This window comes from Heterocephalus glaber, unplaced genomic scaffold (genome assembly GCF_053883595.1).
Source record: "Heterocephalus glaber isolate CG9 unplaced genomic scaffold, H.glaber_assembly_v1.0 deba00001600, whole genome shotgun sequence".
Classification (NCBI taxonomy): Eukaryota; Metazoa; Chordata; class Mammalia; order Rodentia; family Bathyergidae; genus Heterocephalus; species Heterocephalus glaber.
In genome coordinates, this window is record NW_028258372.1 from 25,110,591 (window position 1) to 25,124,571 (window position 13,981).

The window sequence follows — 13,981 nt, forward strand, 5'->3', positions numbered from 1 at the left end:
TACTCATTTTCTTTGTGACAACTCAAAGATAAATTTTAATTTTGATGAAGCCCCAAAATAATTTCTTTTTAATAATTAGAATTTTTGCTATTCTACTTAAGAAATATTTGCTTAGTTTAAGGTAGTAAAGATATTCCCTTATGACTTTTGTTTCCTGGACTTTTATTTCAAAGCAGTTTTTGTATATGAATTAAGATAGGTGTCCAGGTTTATCATTTCCTCCTCCCAGCATAAAATGTTTCTGTGACTCTGGTATCATTCATTTAATTTATTTGTCTTTGCTATCTTCTTAAAGTAGTACCTCAGACCATTAAGTTTATGCTCCTCTTCTAACTATTAAACGGGTTGCAGTCCCCAAGATCTTTATATTGTGTTTTTCTTTTCTTTTTCTTTTTTCTTCTTTTTTTTTTTGTACCAGGGATTGAACTCTGGACCTTCAGCTTGGGAGACAGGTGGCGGCACCACTGAGCTAAATCCCTGGCCCTACACTGTGTTTTAATTATCATTGTTTGAAAATATTTCTAGTTTGCCTTTTGACTTTTTTTTTGACTAATGAGTTCTTTTGCAGTGATTTTACTAAACTTTCTTCTGCCATGTATCTTACAGTGTTACTAGTTTTTCATGTTGTGTGCTTCTCAGGGAGCATGTTCCATGTAATTTTAATCTTTTATAATATATTGAGATGCATGTTACAGTCTGGCACGTATTCTATCTTAGTGGATGTTCCTATGCAATGGAAGATATATATTCTTTAATTTTTTGGTATAGTATTCTATAAATATCAAGTTAGTTGGTCATGCTTTTTAATACTATCTTACATATTGCTTTTTTCATCTCTCTCTGGATAAGTTCTATTAATTCTAAGAAGGTTATCAAAGTCTTCACATGTGCATGGTTATTGATTTATTTGTATCTGCTTTAAATTCTGTTAAAAAGTCTTAATGAATTTAAAGTTCTGTTTTAAGATACATACATGTTTAGAAGTATATATATTTTTTGACCTAATGCATTGGTCACTGAGAAATGTCCTTTATTTCTTTGGTTTGAAGTCCACCTTAATGAAGGCACATCAGCTTTCTTATGTTGATATTTGAATATTTTATCATTAAATATCCTTTTATCTTCAATTGGTAGTTTCTTTAAAATGTTTCTTGTAAACCACATATAATTAGATTTTTCTTTTTTAATTTTCCAGTGTGATAATTTCATCCTTTGAGTATTACAGTGTTTAGTCCTTTTTGTGACAATTTGGTGCTCCTAAATTTCAAATTCAGCTATGTAACATAGATTAAAAGAAATGTAGTTGTTTAAAGGGAAAGTCGGTTTGCTAAAGACAGCTAGCCACTGTGGCAGGTAAACAGAGAGGCAACAATTTTCAGTTTGCCTTTTTCAAACAGAGCCAGAAGGGGCAATTTCACTTTCCCATTTCTTAATTGTGTCCTTTATATTAGGGGGTCTAATTTTTTGAATTCTTTATATATACTAGATATTAGTCCTTTGTCTGAGGAGTACCTGACAAATATTTTTGCCGATTTTATAGATTGTCTCTTCATTCTACTAAGTGATTCCTTTGTTAAGTTTTTTAATCTGATGTAGTCCCATTTGTTGATTCTTATTATTGTTTCTGGTGCATTTGGCTTTCTGTTTAAAAATTCCACTCCTATACCCATGACTGCAAGTTTTACCTATTTGTCTTCCAGAAGATTCAATGTTTCTGTTTTAATGTTTAGATCTTTGATCCATTTTGATTTTAGTTTAGTATATGGTGAGAGATATGGGACCTGCTTCAATCTTCTGCTAACAGTCAGTTTTCTCAGCATGATTTGTTAAACAGGCCATCTTCCCTCCATCATATGCTTTTGTTCCATTTGTCAAAAATCAAATAGCTGAATGTGTCTAGATATGTTTCTGTATCTGCTATTCAGGTCCATTGATCCATGTGCCTGTTTTTATGCCAGTACTGTGACATTATTTTTTATCACTGTTGGTTTCTAGTATGAATTTTAGGATTGTTTTCTCTAGATCTGTGAAGTGCGCTACTTATGTTTTGATTGGGGTTGCATTAAATCTGTATAAGAGTTTTGGGTGTATGACCATTTTAATAATATTAATTCTGCTTATCCAGGAGCGGGGGACGTCTTTCTATTTTCTGATGTTTTTAATCATCTTTAAAGTGGTTTTGTGTGTGTGTGTGTGTGTGTGTGTGTGTGTGTGTGTGTGTAGGTCTTTTACTTCCTTGGTCAGGTTAATTCATAGGTAATTAATTTTTCTTGATACTACCATAAATGGTATTGTTTTTATAATTTCTTTCTCACTGAGTTCATTATTGGTGTACATTTCTCAGAATTACAAATGACCAACAAATTTAAGAAAGAAATGTTGACATCTCTGGACATTAGAGAAATACCAATTTAAAAACCCTAAGATTGCATTTTACACCAGAAAGAATTGTAATTGTCAAGAAGTCAAAGAATAACAAATGCTGCTGTGGCTATGGTGAAAAAGAAACCCTCCTACATTGTGGCTGGAAATGTGAATTAGTGCAACCAGTATGGAAATCAATATGGAGATTTCTCAAGAAACTAAAATTAGAAATTTCATGTGACTCAGCTATTCCCCTTCTAGATATCTTCACCAAAGAGCTAAAGACATTATACTACACAAATACATGAATACCAGTTTTCATATCAGCACAATTCATATAAGCTAAATCTTGGAAACAGCCAATATACCCACCAACAGACAAATGGATGAAGAAAATGTGGTATTTATACAAAATACTACTTGGCTATAAAGAAAGGTAAATTCAAGACATTTGTAGGAAAATGGATGAATCTGGAAAATATAATACTGAGTGAAATAAAGTAGTCATAAAAGCTTAAATATCGCATGTGTATCTCATTTGAGTAAGGCAAACTACAAACAAAGATCACAATAAAGGATAGCTTGAAGGATAGATCTCTTGAAAGTGAGAAGGAGTCCAGGAGATGAAGAGTGGGGGGAGAAGTAAAGGGCAAGGGGAAATAAGTAGAATTAAGCTATGCTATGTAAAGGAAACTACAAAATCTCAATGAATGTGCACTATATATCATAAACATGAGCTCAGAATAACAATAACAAGAATGGAAATAGGGAAAGGGAATTTAGAGGTGGAGGGAGGAACCGGATAAGAAGGAAATCAAAAAAATGAGAAAGAAACAAGCTGTATTATATACATGTACCAACTCCCTAAGATGGATGTCGACATTATGTGCTGCCAAGTTGTACTAAGAAAGGAAACAAATTAAAATAAAAAAGTGAAAAGAAAAAATAAAGTTTTCCATATTTTAATAATAAAAAAAGAAGGGGCAATGTTAGCCTAAGCTGTCCCTCTGTAGCCAATATCATCTACTGTTCAAATCTACAGCAGCGGCTGCTGAGGAACGCTAATTACCCACATAACTCCTACGTAAGTGCTGAGAATGGTTCCTACAATTTCTAGAACAAAACTGAGTAGGGCCTGGTGATGAAGAAGTAAGACTGTCACCAAAGGTAGCAGTTATAGTACTATGAAAAGTTACCACTTTTGAAACAGAGCATGGGTGCACACCGAGGCTCTCTATATACTTCCAACAATTACTATGAAGATCTGAGTCAAGTACAGTCATTGTCACATTTTTTTTTTGAAATCCTGTGTAAACTGCAATATGCTGTCAATGATAATGATTTTTGAAGTGCCCTGTCAAAGGCATTGCAGTTATGTGTAAAAAATATTAAATAAGCTTTCTAAACTTGCATTTTTCATTGTTTCCATTCCTTTTTATTTTCATCTATGGGTGGACCTAAAATAACTTTGTTTCTTAATTAAGATATTACGCATGAACATCCTGAATAATTTGACAATTGTTCATTTAAATGGTTGGTAATTATACCCTCCTGGCACAGTTATTGTACTATTACCATGTTTAAAAATATGCTGTAATATTTGGAATTGAAAATATTTCTGACATTTTAGTGAACACACCACTTAGTTATATTATACAGAGATTTTTCAGTAAGCCACAAAGGATTAAAAATGTCATTCAAGGGTTATAGATAATTAAACTGACTAGATACAAGAAGCTTCATTGGAAGTGAAAATTATGTTTGCATTTTGTTGAACTAGAAATGTGTTTCACTAAATGACTTTAGATTTGTTATTTTTAACCAAAAGATGGAAGGAGTCAAGGGTATATCTTGTTCTCACCTCAATTTGTTCCATTTTCATAAGTTATTTTATCTTTCAACATCCCTTTCAATATTTCATTTTTGGCCTTGAATAACTTAAAGATAATTAAAATAAATAAATATTGATTTTAAAATACTGTTGAATATATTCATCGTAATGCTCCAAATGGAACATTGGTGAAAATCTTTCACAAAAAACTCATAGATCTGCTTTTCAGTTAAGTTGTAATACAAGTAAATTTTAGATACATTTTTCATATAAGACAGGGTAAGCATTTTTATTAGTTCTAAAATAATGATTTGACTTGCTTATCAAGACAATTGACTTTTCTCCACAGTACTATGTTCTTTTTGTTTGTTTGTTTGTTTGTTTTGTACTGGGGATGGAACTCAGGACCTTGTGCTTGTGAGGCAGCCACAGTGCCATTGAGCTAAATCCCCAGCCCAGTACCATGTTCTTCTAAATACAGTGCCTCTGATATAATTATATTAATGTCTTCCTATATTCATAAATTTGATTATTGTTCTATTTACATGGGTCATTAATTTTTTTCTATTCCGGTGAGATCCCTGTAGCCAGGTTCCTGAGGGATCTTCGCTTATTATTTTTAGTTAGTCATGTATATTTTGTAGTCACTGTACTATTAAGAATTTGAATGATGGCATGTTCTCCAAGTGGTTGTGAGTTTGACTGTGATAAACCTCTTAGGGGAATTCTGTGAGATTTCACATCTGTTTTAGAACTCCTCTGAGAACACCTGTTATGAGGAATTCCTGAAAGAAGAAATTACAGATTATCTATTTTTAAAAAGGCATAACTACCTAATGAATACCATTCTTCACATAAAAAGTCAACTTCTCTACCCAGTTAAGTGACAGTTTCCTACCAGTTTGTTGTTGCAACTAAGTGAATTGATCAAATATTTCAGTTATATTGGCTATTTTTGTCTCTAAAATATCTTGACACATAAATGTTTTACAATGTTTGTGTCACTAACCATGATCCTATATGGCTTTATTAAAAGCATATTATTATTTCATAATAATTGATTGACCATGCTAAACATACTTCCTCAAATTTCTAAGGCCCTTGAATTTATTTGAGGAAAAATTCATAGAATTTGTAAAATTTTCTTAAAATAATTGTTCAAAATGAAACCACCCCCCACACATGTATGTCTTCTAGTCATACCTAAAATGCATTTATAAAGAAATATATATTATTGTACATAAATTATGTACTTCTAAAAATCAATTATTATTTATTATATAAAATTATGATTAATTTCAAATTTGGCTACTGCTATAGTTTCTTTTCAATTTTGAAATTTTTTCCTTGGGAAGTTACAAAAATGAATCATATTTATGTTTAAGTAATTAAGTTCTTAACTTGAACACTATTATTCTCAGTAATTTAGGATTAAGAAAGGAATGTCCTGGATTTGTCACACTAGGCTAGAACAACCTTCACAAAATCTCATATTGTGAATTGAACAGAGGAAAAGGCTGAATTTGAAATGAAAGCAGCTTGAAATTAGGACTTAAAAAAGTATTGTGAAAGGTTTATAAGGAGAAAAACCAATTAAATATAAATGATGAGCAAACAGGAAAGGAGCACATAAAATGCAGGTTTTTATATCATGTGTATATGATTGCTATGGTTTCTATCCCAAATGCCCCCAAACTTAGTGGTTTAAAATTTAAGAAATTTATTCCTTCACACTTCTGAGGACCTACAGTGCAAAGCCAATGTCAGTAGGCCAAAACCTAGGCGTAGCAGAGCTGGTGGCTCCCTCTGTAGGCTCCATGGGACAGACAGTCCCGCATTTTGTTGTCTCTTCCAGCCTCTAGTGGCCTTCTGCATTCCTTGTCTTGTAGTCATGAGACTCCAAACTTCAAGTCCAAGATCTTAAATCTCACTGTACTGTATGTTTACATCACCCTTTTTGGGTATGTGTGAATATTTGAGACGGCATTGAAATGTCACCCAGTTTACCCTTGATAAATTCCTATCTATAAACCTTAATGTAATCAATCTGAAATGACACTTTTCCAAGTAAGGTGACATTTACAGGTGCCAAAGATTAGTTTGGGGGGAGGGGGCATTGCTCAGCTTAATTATTCCATGTGAAAGTTTTTTGCCCTAAGTTTAAAGAGTTCTGTCAAGACAGAAGTGTGCAGTGAGGGAATGTCTTCAAATGAAAGAACCTGGGAAAGATGCTGGCAGAGCTGGCGTTTGGCCCAGGGAACTCTACAGTTTGCTTTGGAGTATTATTTAAGGAGCCTTGGAAATCTTATGTGATTAAAATTATGTCTCTTCCCAAGCTTGTTACTTTTCATTAGAGTCTAGGCAGTCAGGGAGTAAAATGGCGGTCTCAGTAAATGGGAAATAGGCTTTAAAAGTAATTGATAAAGAAAGTGAAAATGGCACAGTAGATTCACTTCTTTAATCACAATGATTAGATTTTACGTGGGCTCCAGAATAAGGGAAAGAAAGAGGTATGTAAATCATGGCTAACTTCAAATATCAGGAGTTTTCAGTAAAAATATTTAAAAGTATACATTCACTTATATTAAATTTTAAGTAAACACCTCTTTCACCTAATCTAAGGAGATACTTACATTCTTTTTTAATAAGGAGCTAGCAAGGGCTGACCTTACTTTATGTATTTGTGTTCCATATGCTCTCATGAGCAAGCTCTGCAGTCTTATTGCAATAATTACCATTGAAACACTATGAGTTTTGATTCTTTTCCTCCTGGCTTAAGACCTCTGAGATTTAAACACTATATTCTTATCTAACCATCTTGTGCTCATACAAACTAGCATGCATTTCAAAGCCACCCGAAACATAAGGTTTCCTTGTCAAATTCAGTTGCATACCCAGTCTCATGGCTTCAGTGACAATGCTGCCTCTTCTATCTCTTACTTTAAAGATTACTGAGTATACAAAGATGGGCATCTGAAATGAACAGACATATCTCAGACAAAGAAGTAAAAAAGCAAATAAACATATGAAAAAATGTTCAACGTCATGGGTCATTCGAGGGATGCAGGTGAAAACAACACCGAGATTCCACCTCATCCCAGAAAGAATGGCTGCTATTAAGAAATCAACCAATAGCAACTGCTGGTGAGGGTGTGGAGAGAAAGGAACCCTTATCCACTGTTGGTGGGAGTGTAGACTGGTGCAAGCACTGTGGAAGTCAGTATGGAGATACCTCAAAGAACTAGGACTGGAAGTTTCATTTGACACAGCTATTCCTCTGCTGGGTATCTTCCCCTCAAAATTAGAAGAATCATACCACAGTGATATATGAGCACCCATGTTTATAGTGACACAGTTTGTAATAGCTAAAGCTTGGAAACAGCCCAACTGCCCATCAACTGGAAACTGGATAAAGAAAAATGTGTGTTTTTTCATAAAATGGAGTACTACTCAGCCATAAGGAATGAGAAATTAGAGACATTCATAGCTAAATGGATGCATATTGAGGCCATACTCTTAAGTGAAATAAATAGGACCCACATGTGTAAATACCGAATAGTTTCTCTAGTGTGAGAAACTGAAAGTGCAAATAAGGATTAAAATGATTAAAATGAATAATTGATAATTTGAAATAGGAAGAAAAAGTCCAACGGGGTAAAGGAAGTGGAAGGGGAGGGGAAAGGAAAGAAGGGAAAGGAAAAATTATAAGAAAAGGAAAAAATGGAAATAAAGTCTTTGTAAATAGGGAAGGGTGGAGGGGGTGAAGGGAGGACAAGGAATGGGGAAAAAATAAGAACTAAGATACATCATGTACAGGTACAAGTACCCAATGATAAATGTAAATGTACTGTATACCTAAAATGTACCAATAAAAGAATTTAAGGAAAAAGAAACAATTCCTGAATATAAAACAATATTTTCTTGGGCTGGGGATTTAGCTCAGTGGTACCACCACCTGTCTCACAAGCACAAGGGCCTGAGTTCAATCCCTGATACAAAACAAAACAAAACAAAACAATATTTTCATATCACTCACCACTTTTCTGTGAGAGAGAAGCAGAGCCATCCATTTGCATAAGTCTTACTGCTTGGATTTGAACCTTTGAAGAGGAACATAAGCTCTGCAGCCTTATGTATCCTAACTCCAATAACAGCACTTAGCTTCTTCTATGAGCACTTCCCAAACTGTTGACACTAAGCCTTTTATCTCCACTGAGTAGAGTCAAATCTATCTAAAAAAAGAAAACCAATTTAAATCATGTTTCAGATAACATAATTGATATGTATCTTTTCAAATTTGGGGGCCATTTTGAAATTCTGTTCTTTGTTTTCTTGTGTGTTGAGTTCTTTTAGTATTTTAAATACCAGTCTTTTATGAGGCATATATTTTTGCTAATATTTTTCCCAGCATATGACTTCTCTTTTGTTATTTTCATAAAAATGTGTTTTATAGAGAAGAAAACTTCAATTTTAATGATACTTGGCTCAGCAATTCTTTCACTGTTCAAGTCTTTGGTGTTGTGTGCTATGCCATCAACCAACTTAGATCATCTAGACTTTCTTCTATATTATCTTCTAGGAGATTTATAGCTTCAAATTTCACACTTAGGTCTGTGGTCCATTATGAGCTAATTTTGTGAAAGGTGTAAAGTGTGTATCAAGATTTACTTTTTTTTTTATGTCCAAAGACAGGGGTAAAGGGAGGGGAAGGGGAAAGGAAAGAAGGGAAAGGAAAAACTATGAGAAAAGAGAAAAAATGGAAATGATGTCTATGTAAATAAGGAAGGGTGGAGGGGGTGAAGGACGCACAGATAATGGGGAAAAAATAAGAACCAAGATATATCATGTACAGGTACAAACACCCAATGATAAATGTAAACAAATTATATACCTAAAATGTACCAATAAAAGAACTTAAGAGAAAAAAATATTTACTTTTTTTTAACTTATTGGTATCTAGTTGTTCCAGTACTGATTACAGGAAAGGCCATTTTTCTGCATTGTATAATATTTTTTTTTCCTTTATGAAACATCACTTGACAAAGTATATAGTATGCATACAGAGTATGTATTTACTTATTGGTCTATTTCTGAGCTCTCTAGATATAAAAATGGTAAATAAGAATATAAAAAGATGTCATCACATAAATGAAAATTAAACAATGCAGACATATTACTTCATATCTACTCAATGAGGGAAATCCAGAACACTGACAACATGAAATCCTGGCTAGTGTGTGGAGCAACAAGAAATCTTACTCACTGATTATGGGAATGAAATTGATGCAATCACTTTGGAATAGAGGTTGGCAGTTTATAAGAAAACAAAGCATATTCTTCCCATATGACCCATCAATTGCATGGTGTCACTAGTTCTTGTTATTTACCCAGAGGACTTGAAAACCTATCTCCACACCAAAAAGCCTGCACAGGATAGTTAATATAGCTTATACTTAAAATTGCCAAAACTTGCAGACAACCAAGACATCTTTCAGTAAGGGAATGGATAAATAAACTGTGGTATATTCAAATAATAGAGTATTATTTAATTCTTTAAAAGCTCTCAAGCCAAGAAAAGACATAGAGGCAATTTAAATACATTAGTATTAAGTGAAAAAATCCTGTCTGAAATGTTAGATGCTCTATGATTTGATGATATGACAGTCTGGTAAAGGCAAAACTATGGAAACAATAAAAACATAGTGGTTGCTAGAGGTTTGAGGGGATGGGACAAAAATGTAGAGAGAATTTTGGGGACAATGAACATACAATAATAATAATTCATATCATCATACTTTTGTCTAAATCAATAGAATGTACTGTAAGTAGAGCAAATCTTAATATAAATATGAACCATAGATTATAATGATGTGTCAATGTAGGTTCATCAATTACAGTAATGTTACTGCACTGAAAATGTTGGTAATGGGGAAGGCAATAAAAGTGCAGGGCATGAGTTATACGCAAAATCTTTGTACTTTGATTCCAACTATGAGTAACAAGGATATGCCTGATTTATGGATTATATTTCTTTACAAGTATTGTGAGTTGATTTTGCCACCAAAGAATTTATGTCCATAAAGATAAATGCAACTCACTTGAATTGAATCTTATGGTATCTTCTTTCGCCAAGATGACCAGTCCTAAATCTTAATATTTTTCCCCTTTGTTTTATGATGTTCTTTGATCAAGCATAAGACATAAAAATAATAAGTATCCATCATTCCTCTTGTATGTTTGTTTCTGGGGAGACAGATTTTTCTACTTTATTTCTCATCCTTGCTTCTCTCATGTTGCAAATTATCCTGTTCCATGAGAAAAACAGAGTGTTCATGTTATAAGGATTTAAAAGTTAAAACTCCCACAAGGCAATGCTTTCATTTCATTGCTTTCAGTTTGAGAAATCTAAGGAAAGAGCCGAATGTGCCAATTTGGGTCAAGTGCCCACCCATGGATCTCTCAACTCTGGTCATAAGGCAGGAAGAATCTTCATCTAGGAATCAAACTTGGTCATTGCCAGAGGGTGAGAGTTTCACAGAAAGTTATAAAATGCCTCTCCAAAGGATGATCACTTCAGACTCTAGCCTGCTAGTCATGGTTGTAGAAAAGCAATCCTTCAGAGTTGCAATTCCCCAGGCAGGCTGTGTTCTACGTTTGACTTTGTGTTCATTCTGCCAGGAATGATTGCCCTCTATGAAGACCCTTTAGTGTGGAAAAATTTAACTTATCCCTTCAGTCTCAACTGTTCTCTTCTTCCAGAAATATTCTTTGCTGTCCACCCATGTGACCATGACCCGTGTTCCCTGAGCTTCCTTTTGACTACTTACTCAATTATATCAGATGCTTAACAAAATACTGATCACCCTTTTTAAATAATGCTATTTTGTGTTGTCACTTTTTTCCCCCTGAAGCCAGAACTACCTGTGGCATCTCTTGATGTTTTCATCATCACTGTCAGAAAATATTTATTAACAGACAATTTTATACAGTTCAGCTAAGATGCCAAGAGGACCATGACATAGAGGGAAACAAAACTGTAGAGGGTAAAGTGCTTAAGAGCATGAGTCTGCAATTCTGCTGCTCGATTTCATATTCCTGTTCAGTCATTTTCAGTGTGACCTTAAATGAGTTACTTAGATCTTCTCTGTCTCCAATTAAGGATAGTCCTGGGACACACTAATAGGATAGGGTTCTGCTTTTGAGAACAACAAAAGACAATGCACACAACATTCTTTGGAGAGCATTTGGTCCACTAATGATAACCAATAGGATTGTCTCTGATCACACTTTGAATACAATTGATGATGAATAACAGTACAGAAAAGGTGTGTGGAACCTGAGAAATTGTACAAACAGCATACTGGTAGTATTGTTGCTGAAAGAAATAATAACAAAAGTGACTCCACAATTTAAGCATTTTTATTTTATTAATCCTCAGATCTCGAGCTTTTGAAGAATTTTTTTTTTCTTAGTTTTTAAGTGAGGCTCAGTGTGCTTATGGGTTTCAGTAGCCCTAATTATCTTCTAAATAGTCAAGATATTACAGTCATATCCATCACCAGATATTATTACAACCAAAGTCTGGCATCACGGACATGGAAAGTAGTTCCTGAAGGAGGCCTATGTTCTTTTGTATCTGAGCAGGACAAAAAGTGCTGTTAGGCCCTGGGTATGAATAATCAAAAGCTCCAGCAGATATAGTGTAGAGGATCTTGAGGAACAGCAAGGTAACCTCAGAAGGAAGCATGTATCCTGTGTAAACCCAAGTGGGTATTCACTGGGAATTATAAAGCAGCAGGGAAGAGACAGAGATGTGTGATATCAGAACGTAGAAGGAAATTGTTTTAAGGTCTCTTCCCTGGACTAAAAAGTAGAGGAAACCCTGGTTGAGCAGAATAGACATAGATATAGATATTGATCTAGACATAGATATTGATATTCTCCAATAACCTCGTGCTATCACAGGCAAGATTTGGGGAAGGTGACTGGATCACAGGGGCATTACGGCTGCCTTACTCTTGGCAAGGGCTTGGTTGGAAGAGACATATCACCTGTGGGCTCGAACCAGAAGGTTCTATCTCCTTCCCTGACTCCTCCCTATGCCTTTTCCGCTTCCTGTCTGCCATGAGGTGAACAGCTATTTGTATATATTTCATAGCTATGGCAATACAAAAACATTAATAAATCTATAGATTGAAATAATTAAAGAGGGCAAAAGCAAACTATTTCTGCCCACCATTAACAAAATAATTGTAAATTGGCACTTTCTGGTCAACTCTATACTCTACAAGTCTCTTGATTTTTACATTGCAATTATTAAATTAGAATGACAAACATCATAATGCTTAGTTCTTCAAAGATATATTTTAAACTGTATAATATTTGACAGTATTAACCAGATTGAATGGTTGAAACATCTACCTAATTATATCAGCAGGAAAAGAGACCTTTACCATAATATAGTTATAACATTTCTCTCGTGGCTTTTTTGAAATAAAAATAAATCACTTTTTTCTATAAAATGAACATATATTCCAGAAACTTTTATAAATAATGTATTTCACTGTCAGTATCAAACTAACATAAGTTTAATTAGAACTTTCAAGTTATAATAAAATATTAATTCAACACATGTCACTAGTAGATATATGATACAAGATTTTCTTTAATTTTATTATTATAAATTCAGTCAAAGTATAAAATGATTGGTCAAGAAAAAGTCATGTGTTGTGACTTGTGTCTAGATGTCCCCCACAAAGTCTCATGTGTTCTCAGGTGTGGCTTTTTGTAGGTGGCTGGATCTAGGATGTGTATTAAGTGTGTGATGCTGTGATTAAGGGTGTGTGATTACTAAATCGATCCACTGATTGATGTCTAGAAGGACACTGGGGAGACTTAAGAACCCAGAGAAGGAGGAGCTCATTTCTTTGTGACAGGTCTACAACTTATTACAGTCAAAAACCCTGAACAACAGAAATATCTTTGGAACCCAAAGCTCGAAGAAGTGAGTCACTGCATTTCAGAGTCACTATCTAGCTGTAACATCTGTCTATCGAGAAATGCAACACTTTTGCCAGGACCCTGCCTTCTAATTCTGTAATCTGTGATTAACCCATGGATGTCATTTGCCTCAACAAAATCCACATCCCAAACTACCACACATCTATTTCAGGTCCATGAGACACATGTTCTTTAGAAGCAACACTAGCTCTTCATCTTCCAGGAACCTGAGGAAGACTGGGGCAGGATCGAAGTGAATGGTGGCACAGTGGGAAGAATAGGGCAAGCAGCCAGAAAAGAGGTTGGAGAAGATACTGGTGGGAGACTGAGGTAAGGAAGATGAAATGGATCCCACTGAGAAGAAGGGAAATATCAGCAACAAAGATGAGATAAGCTGCATCTGAGGGATGGGAAAAGAGGCTATAGAAGTTAAAGCTGAAGATATTAGCATCTTCAAAATGTTGTAGCCGGGAAGGGATACCTTCCACATAAATGACATACGACCCTCCTCCTGGCCCCTCCCACACACCTTTTTTTTTTCAAGTGAGAAGTCAAAATATTAGAATGTGACTTTGATCCACCAGGACACCAGACTGGGCTCTGCTGGGTGAGATTGACTATGAAACAATCAGTGTCTGAAGCCATTCACTCAGGAAAGGAAAAGGAAGTGATGATTCAGTGAGCACCAGAAACTTGCTGGGTCTGGAAACTTTGGGATTACTGATGCATGAGAGGGAATATAACGAAAACACAAAATGAAGAACTGGGGAGATGAAGGATTTAATG